Raw genomic sequence first — 6,000 nt, 5'->3', positions numbered from 1 at the left:
TGTTGGGCTGTCTTGGTATGACAGGCTTCCTCTATTTTACTGCTGTCATTGGTGAGTGTGACATGCTTCTCAGGAATTCTGAGTTCTGAGGAGTGTAATTTGGGTCTTAGGATGGAATTTTAAGTCTTGAACTAAGAGATTTTAAGAAATCTACCCTACCAAAGTTTTCTTTAAATATAAAAATGAAGTTAAGTATTTATCAGCAATTTGAAGCAAATACCAAAAGCTATGTTGAGGAACCACATACCATTACAGGGAAAAATGGAAAGAACATAATGAATGCTCATTTTCAAGTTAACTTAAAAATAATCTGAGATGATTTCATATGTTTGTTTTATATGTATATTTTTATAAGTTTATATATATAAAACATATATACATATTATTCACAGTTGTGTTTTAAATAATATCTATATAACTCTGGTAATAGTACCATTTAGTTCTTATAGGAGTTAGGATTTAACTCACATAAGACTCCCATTTAAGTCACATAGGAACCAACAGTATCTATTGGCATCTACTGACATCTATGAGAACTCTCATGTATGTCAGGGAGAGATGAGGGAGGATTTGTGGGGAGGTAGGGCAGGAAGGAGTGAGAATGATAATGAAGAGGATAGACTGGTATCAACTTCTCGCCTGGTTCCAGGGACTAAAATTTTGAGCTCCCAGAGAGGGGCTGAAGAAGAAGCTGAGAGAACTGTTAGATTTTATGAGGTTCTGGGTACAGGCAGAATTGTTTTGGATTTGAGTATTAAAGAGTGGCATGGTGCTGAGTGAAGAAGACCACCAATATTCTGATACTTTGAGGAGCTGAAGCAGACAACACCCTGAGCCTCTGAGAGCCTTTGTAGGCAGCACCCAGGGCCAGACCTTGGCATGTACTTGCTGCTGCTACAGAGCACTGGTGAGGCTTCTTGGAGTAGTTCCAGCAGCACACATGAACAAGTGGGGTAGCTCAGGTCAGGAAGACTCTCTGGGTGCAAGAAGATGGCCGTGGCAGGCAGACTGCTGTTGGGAGCAGCTGAGACCTCCTCTTTGGGTTCTCCCAGGAATGAGCAGAGCAGTCAAACCACTGTGTGGGGTGAAAATCATACCATCCAAACTTTGCACACACAAAGGAAATGTGACCTTGTTTTGCGGTCAGAAGCTGATGATAAGCAAGTCCTTATTTTGTGGTTAGAGGCTATATTGGGACGAAATGAAATAATGTATGTGAAATGCTGGTTTTGGCTTCACATTCAAGATGGCTAATTGAGCACATGTATTAATCTCCTTTTCCTTTCAAGACTCAAATAAAATGTTAAAGACTAAGAAACAGAGTTTACTTAGTGCTGAAGAGGGGAGCAACAGCTGAGAGGATATTTCACTCCTTCTCTGGAGGATGAAGTAGATAGGAGCATGCTGGTGCAGCCAGCAGAGTTGGGGTAGAGGCCAGAATAAGTCAGGCGGAACCACTCAAAAGACCCCAGACCTTAGTGGGTTAGTATAGAGGGTGGGAATGGGAAAGTGTGCAAATAATAAGCATAAGGGAATGAAAGCTGTGCCCACTGGAACAAAAATACTTTGGTTTCCCAATTCCCTTTCTTTTGCCCTTTCCTGTTCTCTGGCAGGCAGACTGTGGACGACTCAATATTTAACCCTTGACAAGAAAATCCAGAAGATTCTTTTCCACAGAAATTAAACAAACTGCCTGGAAAGAATTTGGGCTGCTATTCTGGCATTCGGGTTCTCTTCCTATTACAGCCTGGTTCCTTACCCTTTACCCTAAAGTGAAGTCTATCGGATGACAAGTCCTCTCTACTACAGGGCTCCTGGTCAAATTTCCTATTCAGAAGAGACCTAGTAAGGGAAAAAAGACATATATATATATATATATATATATATATATATATATATATATATATATATATAACATATATATATATAACAGCAGGAAAACATCTCAGAAGAAAAAGATCTAATTCAGAGGACAAAATATAGCTTAAAACAAATACAAACAATAAATTCCAAACTTCCAATTAGTATATTCAGAAAGAATAAGATAAGATAATAAGAGATAAGATAATAAGAATAAGAATAAGATATAAGGACTGATAAAACCAGGTCACACACGAACCTCTGTAAGAAAGCCACAGTTCAAATATGAAGCAAATAAACAAATTGGCAGGTTTTGAGAAATCCATTTGACCTGGGTACTAGGGCAACAAATACTGAATTCTGGCACATTTCTTGGCTTTCAGTAAATGATGTGTAGTCATAATAACGTAAGTTCTGTTGTGGATTTTCAATTTCAATAATCAATTTATAGACAAAGCAAACAGAATAAAATGTAAATATTATCGACCTTAACAATATAAAGGTAAAGATATAGCTAACAGATGAGAAAAGGTGCCAATATCTTTATCCCACAGATTCCAGAAACATTACCAACAACTTTGTGAAAAAAAGACACCCACCGACCCTCTGCTGCAGAAACCAGCTGACTGCTGCTTCCTCCTGGGCTGCTAAGCCTGGCCGCCCCTAAGCGCCCCTCTCCAGCCGCCAGGCCCACCGAGGAGTCCTTGCCCCCCACTCCCCTCCTCGCCCCCCAGTCACCTCCTCCTTTGACCCTCGCGTACTGGCAGCCCGCGGCCCGGGCCGGGGCAGCGGGAGCAGGAGGAGCGGCGTGCTGAGCCGCATCAGCCTCTAGGACCCCAGGACTCCCAACTTGGGTGGCAAAGCCACGGAGCCGACTGCTGATGCCAACGCCAACCCAAGGGCCTCGAGGGCGACCGCAAGAGCTCAGCCGCCAAGGCCAAGGAGGCCCCATGTGCCTGCAAGTCGGACCTGGAACAGCCTGAATTTCGGAGGTCCAGTGCGAAAGGGGGCGAGGCCAAGTTCACAGACAGATGGACGAATTACAACCGGAACTACCCGAGGCCGCTGCGGTCCCCGCCGCCGCCACGGGCGACCTGCCACCAGAGGGCGCCCCGCCCCAGCCCGGGGTGCACAACCTCCCCATGCCGGCTCTCTTCTCCTGAAACAGGCGCCCAAGACCCGCGCCGGAAGCACATTTGCTGGAAACATACCGGCCCGCGAAGGTGAGCAGGACGCTGGGTCCCTGAACGATGCTTTTAAAGGCTTTGATTCCACTGCCTACCCCTTTTGCCAATAGCGCTAAGCCGGAGTCGAGGGCTTCCTGCACCGCACCCTTCCCAGGGCAATGTTTAAGGGAAGCACCCAGAGTTGGAAACTTGGGGGGAGGGGCATTGGGTATTTTTTCTTTTCTTTTTTCTTATTCTCTTTTCTTTTCTCTCTCTCTCTCTCTCTCCTTTTTTTTTTTAAAGTAGTACTTTCTTTGAAACATATAAATTGTATATAACCATCTTCACTTCTGTTCTGCTGCGGGGCTCCTGGGCTCCTGCCTGAGAAAACCTACTTGTGCATGTGAACAGCTGTGAGTCCCCTGGGCCTCAGTCCCAGCTGGCACTCCGCCTGAACGGGCCTGATTTTCAGAGACTCCCTAAAGTCTGGGGTCGCAGTCTGGTGGCTGGGGGTCTGGTGGGTTTTCTGGGCAAAGCATGTGCCCTCCTTCTCCTCCTCCTCTGCTGCATCCTCCCCCAGGAAAAAGGGAACAGCAAGCTTCTAGAAGGCACCGAACGCTGCTCACCCCATGTTGCATGAGCAAGATGAAATGGAGCCAAGATGGCGGGCAAGACCCGCACGGAAGCAGGTCCAGGCATTTCTGGAACCCTGTCTCCTCTGCAGTGCGTGGGCCGTGATGACCCCGCTTCAGGGGCCAGTGGAAGTGAAAAAATGTCAAAGAAAGAAGGAAAAGAGCCTGAGATGGGAGAAATGGAGTCCTTTCCCACTGCTTGTCTCGTCTGCATTCACACATGGGCCTTCCTGCCATCCTTCTTCCAGAGTTCATCCTTAAACCCGCACCCTCCAGCCTGCATCAGAAGACTCCAGGGTGAGAGATGGACCTGGAGGTGGCAGGGCTGGTGTGGGGCAGCGCCCCCCCGAGAGCTGCCTCCAGGAAACAGTATTAACGCCTGTCCTGTCCTGGCGTGTCATGGCCGCCCGTGCCTTTCTCCCCTCATGCCGGTGTCTGTCCTGCTCCTCAGAAGCCAGAGCGCCCCGTGTGCCAGCCCCGGCCCCTCTGGGGACAACTAAGGATGGGTGGTGTGGCCGCTCCACCAGGCTCCTGACGGTGGGAACCCTGGGTGTGGTTCTAGGCAGTGTTTCTGCTTTTTCTGCATCTCTTTGCACCATATCTTTAGGGCCCGTGGTTTTGGTGTGTTTGGTGTTCTGTCAAGCTGACAGGTGCATGGGTTCAGAGGTGTGTACGGTGTTGAATTTGTGGATATTTCTGGGAAAGAGGCCTGAGGAAAGGGTGGGAGACTAGTTGGGGCTGCTGGGCCCTCTCCAGGAGAGGGACTGGTGTTCCTGGTGTGAGTGGGGAGCTTGGAACTGGGAAGGGGGCAGAGATACCTGCAGTGGACTCCCCCGGGGCGTGGCTGAGGTCCAGTGCTGTCCACAGAGCCCCAGAGGAAGCCCACCCTGTGGCTGTGGCCTGGGGAGACAAGCCCAAGGGGAGTGGGCGAGGCCTGTGAGGCCGGGGGTCCTTCCCACCTGTGTGTCGGTACTTGCCGGCTGTCTCCTGCCTTTTCCTCCTCATCCCACCGCCTCAGCCACCTCGCTAAGGCCCCTGACTCTTCCTTGCTATTTATGAGGAAACCTGGTATGCCAGCCACAGGGTTCCCCCTTCCAACTCCTTGGGGTGGCAGGTGAACGAGGCTCCTATACCAAACCCCCTTCCCCCAGGTCGAGTTTGTGACCAGAAGCAAGGGCGGGAGGGGCAGCCCCTCAAGGTCAGTGTGCCATGATCAGGTTGGTTTGGTTTGTCTTTGTGTCTTTTTTGGTTTGTTTTTTTTTTAAACAATGATTAGTGAGATTTTTCTTCAGCCCCGAGTGTTGGCCTTGAAGCAGAGGGTTGTAGCCCTTGGTGTTTGTAAGATAAGAAAGAATACACACTGTGGCTATGGTTGGGTTTTTTTCCCCTCCTTTGGGAATTTTCTTTTGTAAAAGCAAAACTCAATACCTTTTAAAAACAGAAATCTGTGGATGAAGCTGGAACCAGCCTCTTGGAATCTTCAGCCTAAGCACCTCACGGGACTATGAATTCACCTGAGGTTTTCATTTGCTATCAGGCTGAGGTTTTAAAGAAAAATTGTTCTCTAACCAGGATTGTAACAAAAGTGTAAATACTATTTCACAGTTGAAAGTTGATGGTGCAGGTATCTATAGAATGCACTGTATTTTTACAGTGACTGTCACATGACCCTATTCCCCCCCTTTCTGTATTCCATATCTGTCTTCCAGAAATGTCACCTGCCCTTTCTCCTGTGGTCTCTTAACCCAATAATTGTATTACTGCCATCAAAGGATGCAGTTATTTTTAAGAAAAAAAGAAATATTATACATACTAATTATTTAAGATTACATAGGTGTCCAGTAGAAATGTATAGTAAAGTTATAGTAAAAATTGATAATAACTATGAAAAATTAGGAGAGGCTAGAGAGAAGAAATAGAAATACTATTAATAAGCTGTCTTTATATTTCATACCAGAGAGTCAGATGTGACAGATGCAAGAGATTTTAATGTAAGCATATTTTTAAATATTAAAGAACTAAACTACTAGAAGAGCTACAACAAAAAAGTTAAAAGTGATCACTTCTTCAAAGCTAGAGTTCAGATTGGAAAAGGTGGGTTGGGGGATATTACTTTTCATTTAAAACACCTATTATAGAATTTTATTTTATTTTATTTTTATTTTTTTTTAAGGAATTCCTTTATTTTTATTATTTATTTATTTATTTATTTTTAGCTGTGTTGGGTCTTCGTTTCTGTGCAAGGGCTTTCTCTAGTTGCGGCAAGCGGGGGCCACTCTTCATCGTGGTGCACGGGCCTCTCACTATCGCGACCTCTCTTGTTGCGGAGCACAGGCTCCAGA

General features: G+C 46.2%; 1 long non-coding RNA gene across 1 annotated transcript in view; it reads left to right on the top strand.

The window, feature by feature from the left end:
• Nucleotides 1-3,615: 3,615 nt before the first annotated feature.
• The window catches only part of LOC132371452 (uncharacterized), a 60,674-nt gene continuing 58,289 nt past the window's right edge, over nucleotides 3,616-6,000 (top strand). The window contains exon 1 of the long non-coding RNA XR_009504848.1: nucleotides 3,616-3,955. This is a non-coding gene — a long non-coding RNA (uncharacterized LOC132371452). The remainder of the gene's footprint in view (nucleotides 3,956-6,000) is intronic.

Source organism: Balaenoptera ricei, chromosome 9, assembly GCF_028023285.1.
Source record: "Balaenoptera ricei isolate mBalRic1 chromosome 9, mBalRic1.hap2, whole genome shotgun sequence".
NCBI classification, from domain to species: Eukaryota; Metazoa; Chordata; class Mammalia; order Artiodactyla; family Balaenopteridae; genus Balaenoptera; species Balaenoptera ricei.
The sequence above is the reverse complement of the archived record's forward strand: the minus strand, read 5'-3'. Positions and strand labels throughout refer to the sequence as shown.